The sequence below is a fragment of the Magnolia sinica genome, unplaced genomic scaffold (genome assembly GCF_029962835.1).
Source record: "Magnolia sinica isolate HGM2019 unplaced genomic scaffold, MsV1 ctg268, whole genome shotgun sequence".
In the NCBI taxonomy this organism is placed as follows: Eukaryota; Viridiplantae; Streptophyta; class Magnoliopsida; order Magnoliales; family Magnoliaceae; genus Magnolia; species Magnolia sinica.
Window position 1 is genome coordinate 155,185 of NW_026682800.1, and position 12,933 is coordinate 168,117.

At 41.6% G+C, this 12,933-nt stretch overlaps 1 pseudogene; it reads right to left on the bottom strand.

The window, feature by feature from the left end:
* Window positions 1–4,099: 4,099 nt before the first annotated feature.
* Window positions 4,100–7,538, bottom strand: LOC131236189 (geraniol 8-hydroxylase-like; annotated as a pseudogene).
* Window positions 7,539–12,933: the final 5,395 nt, after the last annotated feature.

Here is a 12,933-nt window from a genome sequence, read left to right on the forward strand (position 1 = left end):
TTCTAGACATGGAGTCTAATTCTATAATAGAATCAAGAGACGTTGAGTTCTTTGAAAACTTACTATCCTTGGAGTCAAAAGATAATGAAATCCAAAACCCTAATAGAGAACCAGATAGCACAGCTCCACAGATAGTGGAAGCTCCTATTGAACCTCGTAGGAGTCAAAGGACAAGAATAGAGAAGAGTCTAGGAGATGACTATATAGACTCATAACGTGTCATTTTTCATCTTGTAGAAGGAGATAGAGAAAATATTATAAGGAAAATACCTATAATAATGACTATAGAAGATGATCCTAAAACATATAAAGAGGCCGTATCCTCTAAAGACTCAGCTTTCTGAAAAGAAGTTATAAACGATGAAATGGAATCTATACTATCAAATCAAATGTGGGAATTAGTTAACTTACCTCCAGGTTCTAGACCCATAGGTTGTAAGTAGGTATTTAGGAAGAAATATCACACTGATGGGACTATCCAAACCTTTAAAGCTCGACTAGTAGCTAAGGGTTTTAGACAATAAGAATGGATAGATTACTTTGACACATACTCTTCTGTAACTAGGATAACATCTATTACGATATTATTTGCGCTAACTTCCATACATCATCTTCACATCCACTAAGTGGATATAAAGACCGCATTCCTGAATGGTGACATTAAAGAGGAGGTATACATTGAACAACCTGAAGGATTTGTTCTAATAGGAAATGAAAATAAAGTATGTAAATTAGTCAAATCTTTGTATGAATTAAAATAAGTACCAAAACAGTTGCATGAGAAGTTTGATTCCAAAATACTATCCCATGGTTTCATGCATAATGTAGCTGACAAATGCATATATTCTAAAGTAGATGGTAGTTACATCGTTATTATTTATTTGTATGTTGATGACAAGTTAATAATAAGTAATAAAATGGAAGGTGTGACTGAAATAAAGAGGTTTCTGTCTTTCGTATTTAAAATGAAGGATTTTGGACAAGTTGATACCATTCTTGGTATCAAAGTTAAAAAACATTGTGCGGGTTATGCTTTGTGTCAATCTCATTATATTGAGAAGATATTAAATAAGTTTAACCATCTAAATATAAAGGAAGCAAAAACTCCATTTGATCCAAGTATCAAGTTAAAAGAAAATACTGTAAGAACAGTTGCACAATTAGAATATGCGAGTGTTATAGGGAGTCTTATGTATGCTATACAATGCACTAGACCAGATATTGCATATGCTATGAGTAAACTCAGTAGATTTACTAGTAACTCCAGTACTGAACACTAGAATGCAATCAGTAGAGTCCTTAGTTACTTAAAAGCAACCAAAGACTTGAGACTATTTTATTCAGAATTTCCTACCATATTGGAAGGATATACCGATGCGAGCTAGATATCGAGTGCAGGGGACAACAAGTCTAATATAGGGTGGGTATTCACCTTATGAGGTGCAGCTGTATCTTGGAGATCCTTGAAACAGACTTGCATAATGCACTCGATTATGGAGTCTGAATTCATAGCCCTAACTGCAACAGGCAAAGAGGCTGAGTGGCTAAAGGATCTTCTATTAGAAATCCCTCTCTATATAAAACCTATATCGGCTATGCCACTACATTGTGATAGTGAAGCCACATTTACTAGAGTCTATAGCGGCACATATAATGGTAAGTCTACACATATTAGTCTTCGCCATGATTATGTCAGATAATTGATTCGAGATGGAATTATTGTTATTTCTTATGTGAAATCAAGCAATAACCTGACAGTGATAGGGTTAAAACTCTTCAACCAAAGTTCTACCAGTGATGGTAACCCAACCTAAAGTCAAAAAATCTCTAATTTTGGATTTAATGGGTAAGAACAAGTCACTGATATGTGAAAAGTTTTCAGCACTAAATTATAAAACCTCATCCATAATAGATAAGTGTTGAGCGTTACGATAGAGGGTTGAGTCTTAGAACTCTTAATGAAATCCAGTCTATAAGGACAAGTATCTTATAGTAACGGAGACACTAGAAGGATTTCACCTATATGAACGTAGAGATAGTGCCGTCTCTCATGAGAGTTAGGAGTTTTTTCTCGGGATTGTTCACGAATTAGGATAAGCACATGCTATTAATTGTGCTGAGCAAGATTGTGGGAACTCTAATAATACATAACGAATATGTGTGTAGTATTTTCAATTCTATTATCTAATAATAATTGGTTTAAAGCTGCGGCTACCAGTCATTTCGACAGAGTTTTGAGATACTTATATTAAGGAAAGATTAAAATCGAAAGATATCTTTCTTTATGTATATAAGCTGATTATTCTGGCATATTGTTTAACTGAGAAAATATTTTTATAAAAGCAAGTGGGGGATTGTTGCAAAAAATATTGATTTTAATAAAATAATATATAATATATAAAAAGTTGTTTTGAAAAACACCTTTTTGTGGGTTTTTGGGAATAGTCCCACATGAAAAAGGGAAAAAAAATTTGTGGTTTATATGAAGGATGTGAAGTATTATAATATTTACCTACCCAGTCTGTAGACTATGGACCTTGCGTATTCCAGTGCGTGGTACTGGAACACCCGCGCGCGCGCTCGCGCTTGAGCTCGGGCTCGGGCACGAGCACGAGCACGGGCTCGGGCTCGGTCTTGGTATCGGTCTCGGTCACGGTCACAGTGACGGTCACGAGCTCGGTGCGAGGGCGTGGGTATGTGAGGCAGTGTGGCTGTAGAGGCGCTAATGGCACACTTCGCACGTCCTCATTGTGTCGCAGAGGATCACTCCTTCGCGACCTTGAGCGAACCGGAGCGAGATGTGTGCGAGTCGCGGTGCGACTAAGTGGCTATGGCAGGTGGCTGGTTAGCAGAGAGACTAAAGGACTGGGAGAGAAATCTCTCAGTATAAATAGAGGGACTGAAAAGAGTTGTTGCAGCAGAAACTGTAACAGCTGAGCCATTAGTGCAGGGTCCAGCTGTAACTACTGCATGGCTAGCCCAACAGCTAGAAAATGGCTAACTGTTGTCTCACAACAGTCAGCATGCAGCAAATTAATGGCCCATGCACAACAGTCAGAAAACGGCCATAAAACGGCTAGTTTTTCAACAACCAGAAATGGCTTAATGAAATTTAAGTCTCTGAACTATAACCCCTTAGCCACCATAGCCTATAAAAGGAGGGCCTGAATGGGTTTCCAAACCATCTCAACTCACTCCAGCAAACCCCATACGAACTGAGACAATCAGTCCCTCTCTCCACTCATATATTCTAGTGTTTCCAACAACATAGCAAGGCTTAAACCTTAGCTTGAAGAACAGACCATTAGTGTGGTCTAGGACGGTTCAACTGAACCAGCGGCTGAAAATTTGAACAGACCTGTGCAGAAGTCGAAACTACTTTTTCTCTTCTTTTCTTCTCCTTTTGGGATTTTTCTTTTGTGGTATAGGACGGTTCAACTAAACCAGTGGCTGAAGATTTGAACAGACCTGTGCAGAAGTCGAAACTACTTTTTCTCTTCTTATCTTCTTCTTTTGGGATTTTTCTTTTATACTGTAATACTGCCAAAAAGTGTGTAATTGAGTTCCATTTGATGGACATTTGTGTTTGCTGAACGCAGACCCACACCAGGCTCGTCGTATCCTAAAAGCTGTTTGCCTGTAACCTATCAGCATACTCAATTCACTTGAGTAGGGGCAAATAACACTTTAAGGACAGCGTTTCAAACGTGCTTCAGCCTGTCCTGATTTCAGATTATTTTGCAATTTTCAATTTCCACATTATACAGAAATACATTAATCTATATAATTTCCAACACAATACACCACAATTTTTTGATACTCTTAATTTAAAATATAAGATAAGGCGTTCTTAAGCATATGATATCACTTTAATTCGAACATCTGGACATTTTCCTTTATATAGTTCATTGGGTGTCCGTACCACTTGAACGTTAAGGACCACTTGATCAGGATAACCTCCACGATATATGCCCAATCAATTATAGCTCCTACCATTTAGACGGTCTGTAATAATACACATTTTTATACCACGTGTACAGCGGATGAGTCACCATGATACGACAAACACAGTAATCTGACCGTAGAAAGAGATATGGTATCAACCCTGCACGGGGACAGCACAAAGTGGAACCGTCTTCAGTAAGGTGAAGCCGACCTTATTACTCATGTCCATCTCCTGTGGGGTCATCCCATCACGAAACTTCCATGCAAACGAATGTAGAAGTGAAGCCAGCATCAAGTGCAACATTCGATTGGCAAGCGGCATTCCGGGACAGATCCGACGACCAGCACCGAACGGTATCTCGACCTTTGAAATCAACCTCAGAACCTAAGAACCTACCAGGGGTGAAGGAAGTGGGGTCCACCCAAGTATTCCCATCCCTGCCGATGGCCCATGCATTGACGAGCACTCGGGCGTGCTTGGGTACGGTGAATCCACGGATTGCCGCGTTGGATTCGGCTCTGCGTGGGATGAGTGGAATCGGTAGGTGCAGGCGTAGGGTTTCCTTTACGACGGCTTGCAAGTATGGCAATCCAGCAATGTCCGATTCTTCCGCTTGTTTTCCTGTGCCGATGGTTTCAGTGATCTCCGATCGTGCGGTTGCCATGGCTTGTGGTGCCGTAGCAACTCTGATATGGCCCATTCGAGTGTGGTCGAGCTTGTGTCACTCCCCGCAACAAAAATGTCCTGCAGAATACATCGTACGGTTGGTTTCATCCCATCATCAAAGTTGGTTTCCGTCAAACGGATTGGCTACTCCCCCTGACACCAGCCCCGGAGCTAGTGGTCGGTGCTCTGTGGGCCCCAAAATGGTGTATGTGTTTCATCCATTCTGTTCATCCATTTTTAAATATCATTTTAGGGCTTGATCCAAAAAATGAGAGATATACAAACCTCAAGTTGACCACACCAAATGAAAGCAATAATGATTGGATATCCACCATTAATATCCTTCTAAGGCCCAATGTACTGTTTATTTGACATCCAATCTGTTGATTAGGTCATACAGGACCAGATGAAGGAAAAAAACAAAAATCAGCTTGATCCAAAACTTGTATGGCCCCCAAAATGTTTTTAATTGTCGACGCTCATTAAACACTGTTTCCTGTAATGTGGTCCAATTTAGATTGGGATATATCTCATTTTTGGTCTCATATCTTAAAATGATCTGTAAAAATAGATGGACGGCATGGATGAAACACATACATCATGGTGGGCCCCACAGAGCACCGACCACCGGCCATTGGCTGGTGTCAAGGGGAGAAACGGATTGGCTACACCCCCTGACACCAGCCCTGGAGCTAGTGGTCGGTGCTCTGTGGGCCCCAAAATGGTGTATGTGTTTCATCCATTCTGTTCATCCATTTTTAAAGATCATTTTAGGGCTTGATCCAAAAAATGAGAGATATACAAACCTCAGGTAGACCACACCAAATGAAAACAATAGTGATTGGATATCCACCATTAATATCCTTCTAAGGCCCAATGTACTGTTTATTTGACATCCAATCTGTTGATTAGGTCATATAGGACCAGATGAAGGAAAAAAACAAAAATCAGCTTGATCCAAAACTTGTATGGCCCCCAAAATGTTTGTAATTGTCGACTCTCATTAAACACTGTTTCCTGTAATGTGGTCCAATTTAGATTGGGATATATCTCATTTTTGGTCTCATATCTTAAAATGATCTGTAAAAATAGATGGACGGCATGGATGAAACACATACATCATGGTGGGCCCCACAGAGCACCGACCACTAGCCATTGGCTGGTGTCAGGGGGAGTAGCCAATCCGTTTCCCTTTCTGACCTGGTTGCATTGATGATGAAGCGGACCAGCGGACCAATGAAAAGCGACGGCACCGAATTTCCCCGTGCGTTCAACGCAGGCGATACGAACTCAGTTGATTAATATGATTATGAAAAGAGTCCGGATCCTCTGTTATCAAGTTAACAGAGAATTCCTGATACCCAAATTCTCATTGGTCCACGTCACCACTCACTAAAAAAATAAAAAAAATAAAAAACAGCTTCGGACGCCAAACCATTAGGGTAACAGGAATGCTCTGTTGACCCGATAACAGAGGATCCCGACTCCTTATGAAAAATAAGAACTAGTCGTACAGCTAGACTTGCCAAGAAACTCAGTCCATGGGACATGCTATAATGATCCGATCCGTTCATCGGGGAAGACCCACTATATATGGGTGTTGACCAAAAATTGAGCTACCGCCTGTCAGGTGGGCCATGCAATGTTGGACATTTCAGGTCCCTTTGTAACATAGATCTTGGCAACGATTCATCCATGTCCATGATCATCACAGAAAGGAAAACAAAACGGAAATGGAAATATTACCGCAAGTAGAGTTTTTATGTCATGGCGATCGAGCTCCGAGCCGCTCTCTTCAATTTGATCAAGAAGCACGTCTAAGAAATCGTTCCTTCCGGGAGTGTCTGGCAACGATCGTGACCGTACACGTTGATCGATCAATTGATCAAAAATTGTATGCAGCTTTTGGAATTTCACAGTCATGCGACGCCTTATGCCATGTGGGTCCATCGGCCTGATCAACGGGAAGCAGTCCGCCAGATTTGGCTTCCCTCCATCTTCCATAATTCCCCATTCAAGATCCTTGAATTCTTGTGTGGATTCGGAATTGAGGTCGACTAAATCAACAGAGAAAACGGTGTTGGATATCAGATTAATAGAGGTAACAAAAGCAGCCTTGCCAATACCTACCGCCCGTCCCATTCGACAGTTCTCACCGACGTAGGCTATTAGCTCTTGCACTTTCTTATGCCGGAGGCCTTGGCTTGAATCAAGCCTCTGGGTGGTGAATATATGTGTGTTGCACAAAGCCCGCAGCCTCCGCCAGCGTGGGTTCGGTGGTAGCCATGCCATCGATGCTTCATGGTGACGTAGCGCTCGGACGGCATCCACGACGGTTCGACCGGAGAGAACCTTGTCATTCTTCTGGAGGATTTCTTTGGCAATCTTGGCAGATGAAACAGCAACTGTTGTTACATGGCCCAGCTTTAGGGTCATCAGTGGGCCATATGTGGTGGAGAGCTGGGCAAGTGACTCGTTGGGCTTGTTACCGAGTTTGAAAAGGCTTCCAACGATGGGAAGTGGGAAAGGGCCTGGTGGGAGGCGGCCCTGGTCAGACCTTTTCCTTGCAAGGAGGAGGAGGACATGGATGCATGACAACGTAATCGAAATCCATACAAAGAAAGAAGAGTAGTCCATCTCTCTCCCTCTCTCTTTATCCGGCTACCAGAGTATGGATATATACTGGATCTGGAAGATGCTATATATTGGTATGCATTTTTGGAAGTCCACTTTCTAGTTTGCGTGAGATCCGAGCCGCTCAACAGAAGGGCGTGCTTCAGTTGGGATTCCATGTCTAAGAATTAGGTGGGCCACAAATGGACAATGTGTACGCAGCCAATAAGCAGAGAAGAGACTGAATTTTCGCCCAGGGTACGTAACAAGTAAAAAAATTAAATGGATATATATGATCTTGCCTTTTCCACGAGTGTTTTGTGGCCTAGTTCTCACGGCTGATGGCAAACATGGCAGAGAAGGAAGTTGGATCGTTCGATCAGCAATATGTGTGTGTAAGTTGACGAGTGTTTAACATTGGTACTACAATCTTGGATACACGTGTTTTATGCAGCGCGTGAATTAGGCAAGCCATACATTTTATGCAGCGTGTGAATCACGCAAGCCGATAGGCTTGATTTAGATGATACAAACAGACTCCTTCTGGACAAGGTGGGCCTAGGGGCATTGAGAGGGCCTTGATCAGGGCCCCCGTGGCGGCCCTCCCTCTTGTCTTGTTGTTAGCGGCTGCTTTCTCCTTTTCTGGTTGGCGGGTGATGTACGCAGATCGCACTGTGCTTTTGGTAGCCGCTTTTCGATTTTTTTGCCTAGCTTAGCTCCTGGATATGACAGGTGTGGTCTGTATTCTTTTTGTCTGGACCCACTCGAATGGTTGTAAATTGCCGTGATTAATGAAATCTAGTGGTATCAGTCCACTTTTCAATAATTTAAAAAATTTTAAATAAATAAAAAAAAAAATAAATAAAAAAAAAAAAATAAATAAAAGCACGAAGAAAATAATGTAAAATTGCATCTAAAAGTTTTAGGTCTATACTCATGTCCAACACACGCACGCACTCATACACTCACTCCACATTCTCCCGCACACTCGTATACAGAGTGTGCTTGAACATGTGACTTTGTGTTGAAACTCCGTAGGGTCTACTACCAAGGCATGGCATTAGGTACATCAGGCTGATATTCGTATCTACCTTTCATCGTAGTAAGTTACACTTGATTAATGGCTTTAATTAAAGATATACACCATGGTTGCTCCACCAAAAACCCTATGGTTGTCATCACATTCTCTAACTGGCATCCATCGTACATATCAGATGATCCGATCCATCTTTGATTTGGGCTTATTTTGTATAGCCATCCTTTTTTTTTTTTTTTCCAATCATGGATGGGATGGATAGGATTGCCTAAAAAAGTGATTCTTTAGAATCATAAGCAATCCATGATGATCTGTAGGTGAAAAACGAGGAAGCCAATGTCTAGGGGCCGGCCACAAGAGAGGGCGTGTGCTAGGAGAAGAAGATTATCCGATAATGCAAAAAGGGCGACAGCATAGTAGGTCTCCGGAACACGGTAAAGAATAGGAATGGAGTGTCGTAAGGCAGCAGAAGCCGGATGGGGGAGGCTATAGCCACTTCTTTGGAAATCTTCCTTTTGATTGCATGTTAGACATACCGGCAAATATGGTGGTGTTTAAATTAGATGATTTGTAAAATAAAGCTCCGGGAGAAATCCTAAAATTTGTTATGAGAAATTTCCAACTGGACGATCCATTTATGGCCCATTTCCCTTTTTAAGCCCACTTATTTTTAGCTCCCAATAATAAGGCCCAGTACACGGACAGCTTTTCTCAGGTCGAAAATGCCCCTGCTTTTTTCCTTCCAATGTGGATCGGCTGGTGCTCGAAGACGAGCGTTGACGCACCTCAAACTCCGAGTCATACTAACAGTTCAAAAGAGATCAAAGTTACATGGCCCCATAGATATTTATCTATTATATCCACAATGTTCATCCATATTTCGAGATCATCTCAGAGCATTATCCAAAAAAAAAAAAAAACATATCCAAAGATCAATTGGACCACACCACAAAGAGCAACGGGAATATTAAATTTCACCGTTAAAAGTTTTATAGGGCCCACCATAACATTTATTTTCCATCCAATCTATTCATAAGGTCACAAAGACCAGGATAAAGAGGAAAAACAAAGTTCATAATGATCCAAAACGTCTATTAACCCTAAAAGGGTTTCATTGGTGCACGTTTAAAGAAGCATGGTAATATCTTGGATCCTTACTCTTGCTCAGCTGGTAGACTCTCTAGAGTTTCAACACCCGATCAAGGGTTCGAGTATCCATAGGTGGTGAAAGCCTACTATGGCGTGAGTGTGTAGGGTGTGTGTGCGTGGGTTTAAAAATAAATAATTAAAAAAAGGGTAATATCTTATGCTACGGTAAGACCTATGGCAGGATATCATAATCCGTAGCCATAGGGGCCTCCCCCAGTGATCAAACCCGAATCGAGGTGGGCTCACTGAACTGGTGCCCCACTTGCTGGCCTGTCTTGCTGGGTCACTCCGATCTTGCGGCTCCCCTATGGCTACGGATTATAATCATAGCGATAGGTACCATAAGTCAGTCTGCCTTTTATTTATTTGTTTAATTTTTTTACATGGAGAACTTTATTCTACCTACATTTTTCTCTAATACATATTTATATAAATATGTACATATAAGCATACAAATTTTTTTTCCCTCTTTTTTTCATTTCTTTCTTTATTTATGTAATAAGAATATCTTCTAAACCAAAATTAGTTACTTGACGTACCCTATATGATTTTGGGGTAGGAGAAGCTACTTTAGCCAACCAACCTGGTTATTTTCTAAGATTCCATCAGGTCGATGGTCGAAAATCCATTTTATTTACTTTGCGATCAATTTCAATCAGTTCGTGGTCAATTTTATTCATTTCATTTACTTCGCGATCAATTCCATGCATTTCACGATCAATCCCGGTGATTCCCCTTCACTTCACGGTCAATTCCATGCATTTCACGGTCAATTCCCTTCACTTCATGGTCAATTCCGTGCATTTCATGGTCAATTCCCTTCATTCACAATCAATTCCATGCATTTCAAGGTCAATTCCGGCTATTCCGCTTCACGTCACAATCAATTCAATTCATTTCACAGTCAATTCCCTTCACTTCACAGTCAATTCCATGCATTTCATGGTCAATTCCGTGATTTCTCCCCAGATGAGATGTGGGGAGGGACTTGAGAAAGTGAGCTGAATGTGACTGTCTCCTACGAGCCACTTCCCAGTTTCGCAAAAGAGTCAGCCACTCCATTTGCCTCCCTGACTGTATGGTGGACTATCACATCGGCTCTCTAAAGGAAAATCTTAAGATGAGCGCTCCAGTACCACAGCTGCGGGAGAAGCAGAACCCCTTTGCCGCCATGTCGACCATTCCTTTGGAGTCGGTTCTACCACAATTTTTCGGTATCCCTGGTACACAGTGAGGGTGAGGCCCTCAATCATCGAGCATGCCTCAGCTTGATTGTTGGATCCCATGCCATAAGCTGCCGCGAACGTAAAAATGAAGTTTCCACCTCTATACCTTAAAATTCTCCCTCCACTAGACAGCCCCGGGCTTCCTCAGGAAGACCCATCCACATCTAGTCTCCGGTTTTGTCCATCTCACCACCTCAAGCTTCCTCCGTCTGGGCGGGGGGCCTTTGATCCTTAAAGCTTGCAAGAACAACAGATGGGAGAGAGAGGCTGGCGACAATGATGGTAGGCTCGATCCAATTCTGCTCAGCCAGGTGCAGGTACGAGCGATGATTCTCCCATGCTTCATGTCATTACCTTCCATCCTGCTTTCATTTCTCTCCTTCCATACTTCCCAAAATAGAAAACATGGAAGCATGCCTAAGAGGGAGGGGAAGATATCATGCAAGAGGGTGGAGGAGGCCTTAGACCAGCAATGGACTGCTCTTGCAGCTGCACCTTGGTCCAGCGGAGTGGATAGGTCGGACATCGTCCAAAAGAAATCTCAAACTAAAGATGCCTGGCTGCCTGTGGAGAACAAATGGTCCAGCGTCTCAGTGGACGGGGCAGCAAAGGGGGGTTGATCACCGGATTACAACATTCACACATGGAAGTTAATGGGACGCCCCTGGCCTGCACTCTAGTAGCTTACACACACACACACACACACACACATATATATATATATATATAAAGTTAATGGGACGCCCCTGGCCTGCACTCTAGTAGCCTACACACACACACACCCATAAGGGATTTAAGATGGAAAATGGGCCTAGCTACCTGCACTGAAGAGTGTCCAGGTCCAGCCCATGAACAAACACCATAGTTGGTTAGCTTTGCGTAATTCAGTAAAAGATGGAAAGTAGTAGGGAAGAATATAGATGTGTGCGGACTATGAACCATTCCCAGCAATATTAAAAATTGTTTGCTCTTAAACCGGTTAGACATCAGTAATATCTTAGGCCCGTTGGGCATTGGTGATATCCATATTACATTAACCATCATAAGTTTTGTGTGTTTTATTGTTTGCTCTGTAATTTGGTGTGCTTGTAAAAAGGGCCCACGGAGGCCATTTTCATGGGCATGCATGCAATACTTTTTGACGAGAAAGTTACCAAAGTACTCACATGTATCATGTCTTCAGAAAGAAATAGAGCGGCAGCTGACATGATATGTTTGCCACATCTAGCTAACTTGTCAAATATATGTACCCAACCAAAATAATTAGGTGGACAAAAAGTCTTTCTATTTAAATCCTGAGTTGCATGTGTATTTTGATGTTTTTAAGTGGTGTGTATTATTTTTTGTAGTGCATCTGTTGGACGGGTAGGACATGTTATGATTATTGGGAAGGTCATACAATTATTCATCACTTTTTAAAGTAAAAAGGTTTACAATGGGCATTTCTATAGTTTCTACTGCTTGAAAAGAAATTTCCTAGCTTAGAGGTAAAAATCCAATTTACTGTAAATAATGAAATAGTAACATTCACGTTCACCCCAACGGACCACAAAATTAACATACATTGTGCAGATAGGACCAATTGTGAGACACATGTATGCAAAATCCAGCGACCAAAAGGAATGCATCACCTTGAAGATCAGTATGCGTGAAAATAAGGCACAACTATTGATCAGGTGGGCCACATCCTGGAAAAAGCAGGCAGTGGATATAAATGGACTGGCACTGTATTTATTACTACAGGTACACACGTATGGCTACCTAATTAAAGGATTAGTTTTTTTTGGAACAATGATCTTCAGGCCATAACACTTTTAAGCGGCTTGGATGCAGTATACAGAGTGTACGTACAGGCAGCTGTGTGTTTGACAAGTTAGCTAGCTGTCGTAAACATTCATTGTGAAGTGGTGACGAGCTGGATTTTCCCATTGAGAGGAGATTACGTGAACATTCATCGTGAAGTGGCGACGTGCTGGATTTGGCCATTGAGAAAAGAGATTATGAACGTATTAGCTCTGTGGTGTTGCCATGTTATAAGACAATATTTGGAAAAAGAGATTGTGTTATATTGAGCCACACACAACCCATATATTTATACTAAAATATTAAATGATTAGAGAAAAATATAATTAGAAACAATGTAGAAAAAGGAAGATATAGATGAATTGGATGGATGAGCTCATATCACGAATCCTAGGGTTCGGTGTCGGACTCGTTCCTTCAACACTCCCCCTCAAGCCAGTTATGAAGATAATCGAAAAGCAAAGCTTGAAAGTGATTGCGCCATGCCAGTCACG